Source organism: Dipodomys spectabilis, unplaced genomic scaffold, assembly GCF_019054845.1.
Source record: "Dipodomys spectabilis isolate Male_0828 unplaced genomic scaffold, ASM1905484v1 ptg000155l, whole genome shotgun sequence".
Classification (NCBI taxonomy): Eukaryota; Metazoa; Chordata; class Mammalia; order Rodentia; family Heteromyidae; genus Dipodomys; species Dipodomys spectabilis.
This window is the reverse complement of record NW_024870832.1, coordinates 876,992-893,379: the sequence shown is the minus strand read 5'-3', so window position 1 is coordinate 893,379 and position 16,388 is coordinate 876,992.

Below are 16,388 nucleotides of genomic sequence, written 5' to 3'. Positions count from 1 at the left end.
TCATAGTACAAACCGGGAACTGCCCACCCCCCAAATGAGGCAATAACTGCATGTCTCTATATATGGATGTATGATGTATGGATAATGGGCATTCAGCAGGTTGCCCATGGCCAGCCCCCCAACCTGGTCAAGCTGGGACAAGCCCTGAAGAGTACTCAGTCTGAGCCTGTGGCTTGAACAAAGCATCCTTCTCTGCCATTTAATAACTGAAGTCTCATATTCTGGCTTAAGTCTCCCATCGGGACACCTAGCAGCAAGCCACTGCCTAAAGGAAGACCACAGTTCCTAGACTGTAGGAGTTGTCGAAGTTTCTGGCTCCATAGTCTCTATCCCTCTGTAGGATGTGAGCCTAGACCTCTGGGGCCTGGTGACTATAACTCATTTATCATTTGTAATTGCCGAGTCTCAGGCTGGTCCCAAATCTTGGCAAAGATATTAAATAGTGAACAATTTCTCTGCCAAAGGGGTATGCCACTAAATCCCACCCTCATAACTCCCATGAGAAGTGAGCCTTGGGCTGTGAATGTGGCTTAGTGGTGTAGTGCTTACCTAGCACACACTCAGTCCTGGGTTCGATTACTCAGTACCAAAGAAACAGAAAAAGCCAAAAGTTGCACTGTGGCTTAAGTGATAGAGTGCTAGACTTGAGCAAAAGAAGCTCAGAAACATACCCAGACCCTGAGTTCAAGACCCAAGACTGGCAAAAAAAAAAAAAAAATGAGCCTAGTATGACATACTCTTGTGGGACTCAGAGAAGGGCCATGGTTATAGGTAAGAGGTAGAGTAGAGGGAAACTGCTGGTGGCTCACCTCTGTAAGCAAGTCAGGAGGCTGAGATTTAAGGATCCCAATTGGAAGCAGGGAAGTCTATAGGAGACACTTTTCTCTAATTAAACACCCATAAAGCCAGAAGTAGAGATGTGGTTCAAGTAGTACAGTGCCTTGAGCACAAAAGCTCAGGTATCAGATAGAATCCAGGCCATGAATTCAAACCCCAGGACTGGCAAACACGCACTCACACATACACACACACACACATCAAGATAGAGCATTTGCCAGTCACCCTGCACAAGTTCCATCTCTAGCAACTCAATATTTTAAAAAAAAAGAGGGATAAGGGAAGATAAGACTTGCTCCAGGAGGTGAAATAACCAATGCCAAATTTCCACAGGAGTTCTAAGATGTGGATACAGGACAGAGAGCCTCAGGCAGAAGGTAAAGCATGGGCAAAGGTCTTGCGGTGTGCTGTAGAGCAGGTTTTGTGGGTGGAATGAAGGTTCTGTGGCTTCAGAAGAGTCTGTCAGGACATTCATGGCTGGGCCAAGGTTTGTACTTGAGTCACAGGGCAGAGGGTGGGGTCCCAGAATGGGGCCCGGGAGAAGAATAGCTTGGCTTTTCACCACGGACCCCTGCCATTTCTGGTGGCTGGAAGCCTATTTTTCACAGCTCCTGACCCTCAGAATTCCTTTGCCTGGAGGAGTCAGTACAAACGCAGGGAAGAACTCTTGCTTAAGAAAAGCTTCTAGCCCAATGCCACCAGTGGCTCAACCCCTGTAAAGCTTAGCTACTCAGTAGAGTGAGATAGAGATCGTGGGTCAGGTCAGCTCAGGGGAGGAAAATTAGTGAGACTCTTCTTGCCGATGAACTACCAAAAGCCAGGAATGGAGTTGTGGCTCGATTGGTAGAGAGCTAACCTTGAGGGAAAAAGTTAAGAGACCAGAGCCCAGACCCCTGAGTTCAGTCCCCAGTACTGTCACCTAAAATATAAAGAAAAGCTTTCAAGAGCTCCTAGTCCACTGTGGTGAAAGGCCAGATCAACCAGGCTCTCGTAGCTCACACCTGTACTCTTAGCTCCTCAGAAGGTTGAGATGTGAGTATTGCGGTTCAAAGCCAGTCTGAGCAGGAAAGTCTGGGAGACTCTGATCTCTAAGGAACATCCAGAACCCAGAAGTAGCTCTGTACCTCAAGTGGTAAGCTGAAGAGCTGGGGCACAGTGCCCAGGCCCAGAGTTCAAGCCCCATGACCAACACCTAGCCTGCTTGGTCTTACTCTGTGGCTCTAGGAAGAGTATTTTCCAGTGGACCCCTGAGGGTCTCCCAATATCTAGATCTCCTACAAGTCTTGAGAGCAGCCTCTTTGGAGGCCATTGCCTATAGATCGGCCACAGTACCAAAGAAGGGTCGAGCCTTGGGGTATGGAGCTCATCAGAAAAGCATCTGTCATGGGCGCAATGTCGATCTGAGCAGTAATTCGATGTCTCAGACCACGGTTCTAGGCCAGGAGGAGCAGGAGCTGCAAGATGTCACACCAGGTAATGCCTGCTCACGTGGGCATCACAAGAGTGTGAGTTTGTCAGGCACAACTTGGGCAGGTGTGGAGTCGAGCTCATGAAAGGCTTGTAGGCTCCGGAATCCACAGCTGGCTGGCTGCTGCTTGTAGCAGTCACTATCCCAGGAGTCCTAGTGCTCAGACCACTGCTTTCCTCACCAGGGGGTGGAAGGGGGTAGATGAAGGTCGGCAATTGTAGGCTGACTACAAAGGATCATCTTTAGTGTCCTTCCCTTGGTCCTGTGGCCCTGTGCATGGATGGAGGGGCATGTTCCATGGAACTTACTGCCATGGGCCAACCACTCAGCCCAAGGAGGACTTATGGAGAAACCACTTGATCTGGCTTGAGAGTTTACTATGAATATGACTCAAGACTGACCCCAGTTCTAGCTCAGCTCATCATTACCATCTTCCTGTGTGTGTGTGTATGTGAATGCACACATTCTCATACACATCTTGGTACTAGGTCTTGAACTCAGGGCCTGGGCTCTCTCCCTCACTTTTTTCATTCAGGGCTAGCACTCTACCACTTGAGCCACAGTTTCTCTTCCAGCCTTCGGGTGGTTTTTTGCAGAAAAGAGTCTCACAGACTTTGCTAGCTGGGCTGCCTCTGAATATCAATCCTCATATCTCATACTCCTGAGGAGCTAGGAATATGAGAGCATGAGCTATTAGCATCTGGCCAAACTCCTCCTTGGCTAAAACAGACTACCTCTCTCCCAGTTGATCGCCCATCTACATTTACCCCTCCTACCCCAGGCTTCAGACAAAACATAAACTCCTCCCCTGAGAAAAAAGAAATGGGATCAGGTTTGAGGTTTATATTCTTCACATAATCAGGGGCTGGTGGGAGCTGACATGGAGGTCAGAGATCTAGGCCAGGGCAAGTAGACAGCTGTTAGAACAGAAGAGAGTATGAAAAGACATCCTTGTAGCTGGATGCCAGTGGCTCATACCAGCAATCCTAGCTACTCAAGAGGCTGAGCTCTTAGGGTGGCAACTTAAAGCCAGCCCAGGCAGGAAAATACGTGAGAAACTTCTGTCTACTAAACTACTAAAAAAGATGAAAGGTGAGTTGTTGTTCAAGTGTTAGAGTGTTAGCTTTCAGCAAGGGAAGCTCAGGGACAGTGCCAAACTCTGAGTTCCAGCTCTAAGATTTTTGTAAGACACCACCTCCCACCCCAATCAGGCCATAAATCCAGATTTTGCTCATCCTAGATCTCACTTCTGCTCCTGCCACTTCCACAGCACAAGTGGCTGGTGTGTGGCCAGCACTGGGTTAAGAAGTGAACTTACACAAGGGGGGCATAGCCAGGTCAAGGTTAATGCCCCAGAACATTGAGGTACTGGCCATACCAGTCTCTCATCCCCCAGCTCCCTGGCCCTGGAATCTAAAGTCTGTGCCTCTGTGTTCTGGGCATCCAGAATTGTCTAGAAGTACCTAAGAGGCCCAACTATGGCTGGAAAAAATACTTGCCTCCAGAAATGTACATTGACATTTCCTAGACACCGACCAATACTTCCAACCCCCCTTGGCCTCACCTCCCATGTAGGCCCAAATCCACCTTGTGTGGACAGCCTTTAGTCAGCTATCAAGCTTGGATTGTCCAGAGCCACTGGCAAACACCCTTCCCCCACTCCACTGTCAGACTGCTAGAAGTATGACATACCTCCAGAAGCCCAGCTGAGGAAAAAGATAGGACATCGCATGACTGACCCTGCCCCCCACCTCAAGAGGAAGGCACGAAACTATGCCAGCCGGCCCTGCAGACCCAGAATCCCCTGGAGGCAGACAAAGATATGGACAGCCGGACTTGGGCCCCAAAGACAAGCTGGAATGTGCAGGTCTCTGACAATTTAGGACTCATTGTAGACCCTGATGGGGGCTAAAGGCAAAGTTGCCATGGAGCAGTGTCACCATCCGAGGTCAGAAAGAGGCAAACAAGCACCCAGGAAGTGGACAGAGAAAGATGAGCGAAAAATACACACAGACACACACCCCCCCACACACACACTCATAGGTAGTCCAAGGCCTCAGCAGTCCCTGAGCACCTGAACATCCCAAACTCTGAGAAGATGGCACTACTGTCCCCAGACCAAATGTAGACAAATCACAGAGCCTCTCACACATCTGGAATGGCTCATCACACAGCATGGCATTTCCTTCTGTACACACCTCTATGAAGAAAACTCACCCACCTTATCTTTGGTTGTAGGTCATGGGGTTTGAACTTTGGCCTTCCCGCAAAACTCAGCTCTTCAGCTGAAGGTGTGCACTCTACCACTGGAGCCACAGCACCACTTCTTGTTTTTCTGAAAGTCTCACAGACTTTTCTGCCCAAGCAGGCTTTGAACCATAATCCTCAGATCTTAGCCTCCTGAGTAGCTAGGATGACAGTTGTGAATCAATGGCAGCTCCCAGCTTCAACCACCTTCTTACACCCAGGGGAAACCAAACTTGTCAGGCCACAAGGCACATGCAACCCTTCACTTCAGACTTTGATACCAGCATCCAAAACCATTCTTTCTTGGGTGGAGACAATATAGTTGAAACTACCCTCCCACACCTGCTCCCATTCGCCCACTCCCTGCCTTAGACAGGCCACAACCTCTGTAGTTCTTGGTAAGGTAACGCCCACCATGCTATGACTTCACACTCGGGAAAACCTGAGGAGTTCTTAGAAACGTCTGTACACTGAAGCAAGCACCTGGTCTCCCAACCACAGCAACCCCACTCCTTCACCATCTCTTGCAAGCAAGGGGTGTCTTTCTTGTTTTCCTGGTAGAAGAGCTTGAACTCCGGGCTTGGGTACTGTCCCTGATGATGATTTTTTGCTCAAGGCCAGTGGTCTACAACTTGAGCCATGGTGCCACTTCTGGTTGGAGATTGGAGATGAGACTCTCATGGGAGCTTCCTTGCTGCACTGGGAAACAAGATCCTCTGGATCTCAGCCTCCCAAGTAGCCTGGATGACAGGTGTGAGCCACCAGAGCAGGGCTTATGGTGTCTCATTCTTTAGAATTTCCACCTAGTCCTCCTCTAGAAACTACCACTTAGACACTCCGCTATCTCATTCAGGGACAGGGAGGCTCGGGATCTTGGTGGGGACATGGGCATTAAAGGGCCCCCTTCACATCACTACCCATCTCTAAGTTCCCATCCACCTCCTCTGGATTGCCTGTTCTTCCGGGGCAGATCAGACCCACTAGGACTTCTGGGGCCTGTATCTCCCCGCCCCACCCAACCAGTTCCTGAGGATTTCTAGGGCTGGCTGCTCCAAGTTTTGGTGGAAGATGTTTGGAGGGATGCTGATAACCAGGGGTGCCCAGGGTAGAAGGAGTGTCCATCTCCCCTCTGTCAAAGAAGGGGACATGACACATGGATGGATCTACTAAGAGCTACAGGGCATAACAATCCACCTATCACCCATGTCCCTTGGAGTGCTGTTTTATGTTGACAGTCCTTGGGTTTGGCCTGGGGGCCCAGGCACTGTCCCTGAGCTTCCTTTGCTTGAGGCAAGCACTCTCTTGGTGCCACTTCTGGCTTTTTCTGTGTATGTGGGACCTAGGAATTGAACCCACGGTTTCCTGTGCTCTACACAAGCCCACTACTGCTAAGACACAATCCCAATCCTGGATAGTGTTCTTATGTGACCTCTTGGGCCTGTCTCGTGACAATCTTGTACATCTGTACTGAGTTTCTCACCAGCAGCCCTGGCTGGAAATGAACATGCTCCAATATGTTGTCCTTTATCTATAGCATCTTTACTCTCTATGCTTCCTGTCAGATCCTCCTTGTTAAGAAAGACCCCCTTTCAAGTGCTGCCTTTAAGAATCCTTCTCCAATTGCCCTGGCAGGGAGGGGGGCGGGGATCTTCTCAGCTCTACACAATACTGGCCTTGTCATTCTCTTCCATCCGGCTGGTGTAGATTGAGAATGCTCAAAGGGGAAAGCCTGGCTTTCACCACCCAATTTCTGAAGGCTCTGATGCACTACCCAGGGACCTGTGCTGTATCACACTCCATGAAAGTGCACTCGAGGCCCACGCAGTCTGTGGGCAAGAAATGAGGCTTGAAGTGAGGATCTGGGAGCTGTCTCTCTGAGTTTTTCTGTTCAAGGATGATGCTCCATCACTTGAGCCACAGCTCCACTTCTAACATTTTGGTGGTTCCATGGAGAGTAGAGTCTCACTTGCTTTCTAGCTTATGGCTGGCTTCGATCTTTGCACCTCAGATCTCTGCCTACTGAAGAACCAGTATGTCAGGCGTGAGCCTGAGCAAGATATGACAAGCACCAGAGCCTTTCTTTTGAGCTTCTGTTTATTTCGTGTCAACTAGCAAGCCCTAATTAAAATAGTCATTTACAGGGGATCAAGTTCCTCTCCTAGGTCAGTTAATCCAAGGAGATAAAATGTCTTTGGAAAAGGCTAGTCTGAGTTGGCCTATGTGAGTGTGTTTGTGAGAGTATGAGTTTCAGGGATACCTACGCCCAACTCTCCGGTGCTTCATTCTCCCAGTAGTAAGTACATCCACGATCTCCACACCAAGGAAGGTGGGTAGGGGAGAGTTCATAAGGTCACATCAAGTGGGATGATCTGAATTCTATCCTGCAACTGAAGCTGGGAGAGATAATAGAGAGAAGAGGTTTAGAGGAACATCAAGGTAAGCCCCTTACCTTTGGCTACAAGTACCAGAGAGAAGAATGAATCCATCCTTTTTGGTACTAAGATAACCGGTGCCCACTATTCATTTATTTTATTTTTTGGGGAGTCCCAGGGCTTGGATTCAGGGCCTCAGTTTCATCACTGAGCTTCTTTTACTCAAGGTTGAGGCTCTACAAATTGAGCCACAACACCATATATATCTTTTTTGTGGTGGGGGGTAGGTGGTTTATGGGAGATAAGAATCTCCCTGCCTGGGCTGGCTCTCAGTCAACAACATCAGAACTCAGCCTCCCGAATAGCCAGGATGACAGGCTAGAGCCACCAACACCTGACCGCCATCATCCATTTATAATTCCCTAGGGCCATTGCTGAGCCATCCGCACTGCATCCCCGTTGTTGTGAGTTAGGAGCAGACATGAATGGGTTTGATACTTCAACAGCCTACCTACCTTTGAGCATCGTTCCGGGTCAGTCTGATTGTGGCTTCCTCCTTATCCACAGCAATGACTTGGCTCTGTCACCAGAACAAATATCCCCCAGGAGGTATCAGGTCTGGGGTTTTTCCTCTGCACACCATATCCCCTCCCTGAAAAGACACACCCCAACAAAGCAAAGTAGACATAGAGTGAATTCATTTTCTTATAATCAGGGTCTGGCCAGATAGGTGACAGTGAGGATCAGAGGCCCAGGATTCGGCTGTGCAGTTGGATAACATGATGCCTCCTCATCCACTTTCCTTTAACTGTCTTAGAAGAGGGTAGTGAGGAAGGACTCACCAGATGAACTGACAATGAATAACCATCACGTTCTAGCCCAGGCACAGATGGGCTTACCTGAGGGAGTGAGTTCAACAGCCTGAGCAAGAAAGCCCCTGACCCACAGCCTACCTCCAGAATGAGAGGGCCACCTTGGGTCCCAGCCACACATGGCGACACTGGGCCACCTCCTGCAGCACCCATTCAACAAGTTCTTGTGTGAGGGAGAGACAGAGAGTTCTGATGAGAGAGAGAGAGAGAGAGAGAGAGAGAGAGAGAGAGAGAGAGAGAGAGAGAGAGAGAGAGAGAGAGAGAAAGAGGAGAGAGTCGGAATTGCACTTAAGCCCTATAATGGTAACTACAAAGGAGGCTGAAATATGAGGATCATGGTTCATAGCCAGCCTAGGCAGGAAGGTCTGTGAGACTCTTATCTCCAAAGAATCACCAGAAAACTGGAAGTTGTGCTGTGGCTCAAGTGGTAGAGTGCTAGCCTTGATCTGAGGAGCTTGGAAACAGCGTCCAGGCCCAGAGTTCAAGCCCCATGACTGACAAGAAGTGGACTTCCCACCACAAGAAGTGGACTGAATAGGACCCATTGTCCTAGAGAGTATGGCAGTGAAGTCAGGTCGAGCTTTCTTTCAGCTGGGGGTCATGAATAGGTTAACCAGCTTCTCCATGCCTCATTTTCCCCAGCAGCAAAACTGAACAGTGAAAGTTCCCCTTCCTCACGTGGATAGGGTAAGGCTGAAAGAAAGCCATGTTTTGTTTTATAATCCCATACCTGTGGCACTATAAATAACAGGGCCCATTTGAGCCCTTTCCAGGTATCTTCCTGTCATATGCTCACAGAATTGCCAAGAACCTTATCTGATGACCACTCCCTCTATGCCTGGCTCTGCCCCAGAGATCCCCCTGTATTGATCCCTTGTTTCCTCACAACTGTCATGTGAGGATACTGAGGTCCGAAGGTTCCATGCCCAACCCAGAACTTCAACTGTGGTCAAGAATCAGTTGCTGTCTCTGTCCCCCTGGGGATCCACCCCCTGCAGGCCTCACTCCCAGGCTCTCCCAAGCTCCCTCTGCCACAAACCATACCCCAGGGAGTAGACAGTTCCAGGGCACAAAGACCCCTTGGTCTTATAATTTAACGGTGCTGAGTCCCCTTCAAGCATTTCACCCTTCCAGACCCCCACACCTCAGTCACAAAGCCCATGCACCCCCCAAAGATTGCAGTTAGAAGTTATCAAAGGGTCCAGTGCTCCTTGTTACAACCAACTTCTACACACACACACACACACACACACACAAAGCTGGCACAGGTGGTTCCTGTCTGTCATCCTCGATACTCAGGAGGCTGAAGTCTGAGGATCACTGTTCAAAGCCATCCTGCACAGGAAAGTCTCTGAGGCTCTTATCTACAGTGAACCACCATATAGCCAGAGGAGGAGCTGTGGCTCAAGTGTCAGAGCACTAGCTTTGAGCACGAAAGCTCAGGAACAGCACCTAGGCCCTGAGTTCAAGGCCCAGTTCTTCTACCTCCAAACATACACAGACACAGACACAGACACACAGACACAGACACACACACACACACACACACACACACACACACACACACACACACACGAAAAGCCCAAGGCTTCAGCAGTCCCTGAGAACAGAACCATAAACTCCCTCCGTTAGGTTGAGCCTCTCTCATATCTGGAATGTCTCATCGACCAGCATGGCATATCCTACCTTACACATTGGTATGCAGAAAACTTAGTCACCTCTTTTTTTGTGGTCGGTCATGGAGTTTGAACTCTGGGCCACGGTGTTGTCCCTCAGCTCTTCAGATGAAGGTGAGCATTCTCCCACTTGAACCACAGCACCACGTCCTGTTCCCTGGTTGATCCTTTGGTCATCAAGTCTCACAGACTTTTCTACCCAAGTTGGCTTGGACCCACGTTCTTCACATCTCAGCCTTCTGAGTATCTAGGATGAGAGTTGTGAGGCACCAGTGGCTTCCGGCTTCAGCCACCTTCATATACCCAGAGGAAACCCATCTCCTCAGGCCACAAACTTCTTGAAACCCTTTATTTGAGACTTTGACACCCAGCACTCAAATCCATCCTTCAATGGAGAGAATAAAAACACAACAATCTCACCCCTGCACACATTTGCCCACTCCCTGCCTGCCACAGGCCATGTCCTCTTGAAGCTGTGGCTTCAAACTGGAGCAAACTTGGGGAGTTCTTAGAAATGTGTGTACAGTGAGGCCAGAACCTGGTCTCCTACCACAGCACACACCCCACTCTCCCACACACCTCCACCATCCTTTGCAGGCAAAGATGTCTTACTTTCTTTTTTCTGTTGTGGTGCTTGAACTCTGGGCCTCGGTGCTATCCATGAGCTCTTCAGCTAAGATGAGCACTCAACTAATTGAGCCACAGCACCCCTTCCAGTTTTCTGGTGGTTTGTTGGAAAAAAATGTCTCAGGGTCTTCCCTGAGCAGGCTGGCCATGATCTGTGATCCTCAGATCTCACCTCCTGAGTACCTAGGATGACAGCCATGAGCTACTGGCAACAGGCCAAACATATTTTTCCATGCCTGTCATCCTATCCCTTAAGGAGACTGAGATCTGAGGACTGCAGTTGGAAGCCACCTTTGGCAGCGAATTCCATGAGAACACTTTATCCCCAATTAAACATCCAAAAGATTTGGAAGTGGAGCTGTGGCTCAAATGATAAAGTGATAGCTTTGAGCATAAGAGACAACGGATAGGACCCAGTCCCTAGTTTCAAGTTTTTCTAGCAAAGACCCACCAAAGAATGGGAAGCAGGTGGGCATACGGGAGCTGAAAGCTCACACATAATACTCAGGACTCCCAGAACAGACCCCATCCAGTTCTGATTCTCTAGATTCTATGTCCTACGTCATGGCAGTATTAGATGGGACTGACCATGCTCCAAGTTAGGACATTCAATTACAATCTCATACTGAGGATCCCCTGACCTTATGAAAGACTCAGGATCTCTCACTGTCCTGTCTCAACACTGAGCAGTGAGGTGAGTTCTAGTTATCCAACCACAGGATGTGGGAACAAAAGCATTTCTTGGCCAAGAGATGCAGACTGGAAGGCTCTAGGTCCGTCGCTCTCAGGAAGGGGAAAAGGGCTGATCCATCGCAGGCATGTTTCTAGGTTGTGAGTATCCTCAAAGAAACAACCCTGCTCAGAGCTCAGTGCCTCTTGTTTTCCCACCATCCTCCCCAAGCTTGCCCCACCACCAGCCTGCCCTCTCTGAATCCCAGATCTGCCATCTAGACTAAAGGCTGAGCCAGCAAAGAGACCCACCTCTGCCTCTGAGAATGGCAGTCACAGGGTCCTAGCGCCCCCTAGAGGAAGTCTCCGGGCAACACAGGTCCAGACTCCCACCCTCATTCCCTGGCTGTCCTATGCCAGTGGCACACTTACCTCTGTCTCTGGTCTTGAAATGAACACTGGAGTTGTGATCTTCAGATTGAGCGCTGGAAATCCCAGTCGACAAAGTTGTACTGCACAGGCATCCTGCGGTGGATGACAGCCAGGTGCTCAATGGTGAACCCAAGACACCAGGACTTTTAATAACCCTATGGTTGGTCAAAGGCTCTATCACTGATGGTCTAGATTGTCATGCGAGATTATGGCTCCAATGTCCTGAAACACTTGACCTGGGATCATCCTCCCATTTCATCTTCCTCCCCCACCTTGACACTCTGTCACCCCAACACCTAACTAGCTGTTGGACCATTTCTTCTTCTTTTTTTTTTGGTCCAGTCGTGGGGCCTGAAATCTGGGCCTGGGCACTGTCCCTCAGCTCAAAGCTAGCGCTCTACCACTTGAGCCACAGCGCCACTTCCGGATTTTTTTTCTTTTTGCTTATGTGGTGCTGAGGAATCGAACCCAGGGCCTCGAGCATTGCAAGGCAAGCGCTCTACCACTGAGCCACCTTCCCAGCCCGGACCATTTCCTCTTATATGACCAGAAAATAAACTTGGTGGGGCCAGGAGAGATTAAAACCTGGTGACCCACCCTGAGCCCTAGGGTCTACATCCTTCTGCAGTCAGCAACCACACAACACCTGGATTTCATGAAGTTGCTGATAGGTCAGTGGCTTGGTCCTACATACTGGCTTTAGGCTCTGAAACTGTGCCCACAGAGATTGTGAATGGTTGGCTCCCTTGATCCAGGGACTCCAAACCAAGGCTTGGCTGTTCCCCTTTCTTCCATTCCACTTTTTCTCACTCCATCCTTCCCTCCTCTCACTCTTTTTTCCTTTCTTCTCTCACTCATGGGCCTTGAACTCGGACCCTGGATGCTGTCCCTGAGCCTTTTTACTCAAGGCCAACAGACTACAACTTGAGCCACACATCCACTTCTTGTGTTTTCTTTTTGGTAGTTGGAAATAAGAGTCTTACAGGATTGCCTGCCCCAGCCTTAAGCCTCAATCCTCCCATCTCAGCCTCCTAAGTAGCTAGGTGACAAGTGTGAAGCACCGGCATCCAGATCAATCTAAGGTTTCTTCATGTGCTATTGAACCAGCACTGGATCGTTTCATCTGTGATCGCATTCCCCCAGGAGCATGGTGCACACTGTAACTGTTGGATAAGTATATGAGCATCTGCATATGACAATACTACAGAAAAGTCCCATTTGATGCAGGTAAGCATCCTGGGGCGGGGGGAAGGGCAAAGCCTGATGAAGCTCTCCCACAATTCTCCCTCCTCCCTCTTCCCACCCTCCTGGTGCCACCACACTTAACTCTTTTGGCTCTGAGGATGTGAGCCATGATGTACTAGCTGGATTCTGGGGCCTGTGGAATGCCTATCTTCTCAAAGATCTCTGTCCAGCAGCTGACCAGCTCTGTGGCACTCGATTCCCACTCAGGTGTGAATGAGGTTGCCAGTGAGCTGAGGCCTGGCTCAAGGAGCCTCCTCTCCTCCTCCCTGGGGCCAGGAAGGATGGTCTACCACATCCAGTCCCCAAGTTTCATATTTCAGAGAAAGTATCCTTGAGGCATCCCGGGTTTCTGAAACTCCCAGAGTCCCATGAAGGTGCTGGGAATCATCTTTGCTCACAGCTGAGGCTTGAACTCAGGGTCCCTGAGATTTGTTGCATTTGTTAAACAATTTACCATTTGAGTCATGCCTCACTTCTGGCATTTTGCTGATTAATCAGTGATAAGATTCTCAGGGACTTTATTTTGTGACCTGCCTTCAAACAGCAATACTCAAATCACAGCCTCCCAAGGAGCTAAGATGAGATACATGAGTCAACGGCTCCCAATGTCTATTCACTACTTGTATATGAGCTTTCACAGACTAAATTGTTTTACACTTTTATTGAGCTCAACTATATCGTTTTTCTTTCCTATAATTTTAATGCCAAATTTAAGAATGCTTCGTCTCCAAAATGGTCAAGATGTCTTGACAATTGAACTCATTGGACTAGAAGGCTGCTGATATCTAAGATAGTACTGAAATGTTAGACTTGAGCCTATCTTTATGACTGCTTAATACTATTGCTTTTTCAGTCAGTATTCTTTTCATTATTGGTGGTGGTGGTTGTGGTGGTTGTGGGCCTTGAACTCCGAGCCTAGATGCTGTCCCTCAGCTCTTCAGCTCAAGGCTAGAGTTCTACCACTTGAGCCATAGCACCACTTCTGGTAAGCAAATTTCTTTGCTTTAATTCACATCACTTTTTTTGTTTTATATGCCACGTTTTAATCCTGCTTGAACTTAACATTTGAATAAATTGTTATGTTTAATTCAATGTTCACTTTTTAATTCTCCCAAATACTGTCTAACCTATCACCACTTATTAAAGAGAATATCATTCCTCAAATGTTTGGATTTACCCCTTACTAAATATTCCTTAATAATATTTACGTGGATATAATCTGGTGCCCTACAGATCCATTGAGCTGTATAATCTTTCCTCTACAAATATAACAATTTTACACTAAGAGTTTTACTATTGGACAGAGACATACATTCCAGCTTATTTTCCTTTGTCAATGACTAAAAGAGTGCTAGACAGGTGCTTTTAGAAATTGTCATAAACATAAATAAAACTGTGAACCTGAGCTCTGTTGTCTTATGCTTGTAATCCTAGTTGCATAGGAAGCTGAGATCTGAGGATTGCGGTTCAAAGCCAGCTGGAATGGAAATGTCCATAAGACTCTTATGTCCAATTAACCACCAGAAAACCAGAAGTGGCACATTTGCTCAATGAGTAGAGCATTCACTTTGAACTGAAGAGCAGAGGGACAGCGCCCAGGACCAGATTTCAAGCGCCATGAATGATCAAAAAAAAAAATGGAGGAGACAATTTATATTATTGTTCAATTGTATCCTCCAATCCACAAAAATTATATGTCTCCATTTATTTAGATTTTCTTTTATATTCAGCATTGTACAATTTTCAATGAAGATGGGTGAACAGCACTTTAATACATTTTGTCGATTTTTGAAGACAGCACAAAGAAATTCACAGAAAACAGTTGAAAAATGAAAGGCAATGGGAATGGAGAAAGACAGAAGCCAGAAACAGGTTAATCAGTCCCTTCATTAACATGTGAAAGTGTAAAATATTTCAATAATTTTTCTCCATACAATTAATATACACCAATTAATAAATATCTTCCAAAAATTTTGTATTCAAGTATGGCATAAAGGATAAATACAGATTCTGTGGTGAAATGAAAGAAAGAGATGAGAAAATACATACTTATAGTGATTGTGTAAATAAACTAAGAAATTCTGTCAACATTCTGAAGGCTCTTAGCTTATTGGACTAAGAAGGCTGCTGGAATCTAGGATTATACTAAAATGTTAGACTTGAGCCTATCTTTAAGACTGCTTACTACTATTGATTTTTCAGTCAGTATTCTTTTTGCTGTTGGTCGTGGTGTTTGTGGGGATTGTGGGCCTTGAACTCTGGGCCTGGGTGCTGTCCTTCAGCTCTTCAACTCAAGGCTAGAATTCTACCACTTGAGCCATAGTGCCACTTCCGGTTTTCTGGTGGTTTATTGGAGATAAGAGTCTCATGGACTTTTCATGCACAGGCTGGCTTTGAAACACAATACTCAGATCTCAGCCTCCTGAGTAGCTAGGATTACAGGGGTGAGCCACCGGCAACTGGCTCCTCTGTACAACATCAACCATAATATAAAATGAAGTAAAATCAATAAAGGACGTGTTTGGCAAATAAAGTAAAATGATAGCTTACAGACAAATGAATATAATGGTATACATATATGTCTGTATACATGTATATACACATCTGTATATTCTTTTATATATATATATATATATATATATATAGGTATTAGTATATATACACATATAAGTATGAATATATGCAAATGTTCATATAGTGTGTATACATATAAATTTATTTGAAGAGACTTGTATCAGAAATATATTAATAGCATATTAATGCCAATGAAAAACTTTAACCATCCTGAATAAGTTATAAAAAAAATCCAAATACATATCTCTATAGTAATATAATAACAACCAAGGAACATATGGAAAGATCATAACATACCTAGACATTGCATACATATAGAGATTAGTGGAAATAGAAACAATAAGATAGCCCTGCACAACCATTATGTAGAAATTGTAATCCTTATACATTGGTGTTTGACATTTAAAATTATATAGACAGTTTGATGAACATACTGGCAATCTTTAAGATATTATAATATATAGAGTTGCCTCTATGATCCAGCATTTTTGAATCATAATGTTATATACAAAATAGATTTTAACATATGTCCAATGAGATAAATGTACAAGAATATACATAGCAAAACCTTTTACAATAACATATCATAAAGTATTTAAATGCCCATTCAGGATGTTATTCCATTATACACATGCTCTATCCATGAGAAAAGTTTACATGGACTTACTTTAGAAACTGTAATATTACATGGGAAAAATGGACAAAATAGACTACATTTTCTAATTATATGAGCTTTTTAAAATTGGCACATCTGTAGAGGAAGAATATGAAATAATAGCTGCTCAAGGGAGGTAGGTTGGAATGTTAACAGGAAGTGACTAGTAATAAATATGGGAGTATTTTGAGAGGGTACTAAGGGTAAAATGTTCTAGAAGTGAAGGTAATATTCTTACTCCAACTCTTTAACAATCTAAGAATCATTTTACTTTATCGAAGAATTACAAATTGCTCTTGCATTAACCTTAGGAAAATTTTTAGAATAGTAGTGGGTGAATCTAAGTGATAATTTAGAATTTAAAATCACAGAATTTTATAATGCATAACATTAATATGTTGCTGAATGAGACTATCAAGAAAATATGATTCGTGGTATATCTTCTGAGTGACTATACATGCTATTGCGAGTCAGTGAATATTCTACAAAATTCTGTATATTGAGGGATGAGATAGGATTGAGAAGGATGAGGGATAATGATTATCAAGGGGCATTGCATAGGGCTGGGAATGTGGCTTAGTTGTAGACTGCTTGCATTGCATATGTGAAGCCCTGGGTTTGATTCCTCAGTACTACATAAACAAAAATATCTGGAATTGGCACTATGACACATGTTGTAGAGTACTAGCATGAGGAAAAGAAGCTCAAGGACAT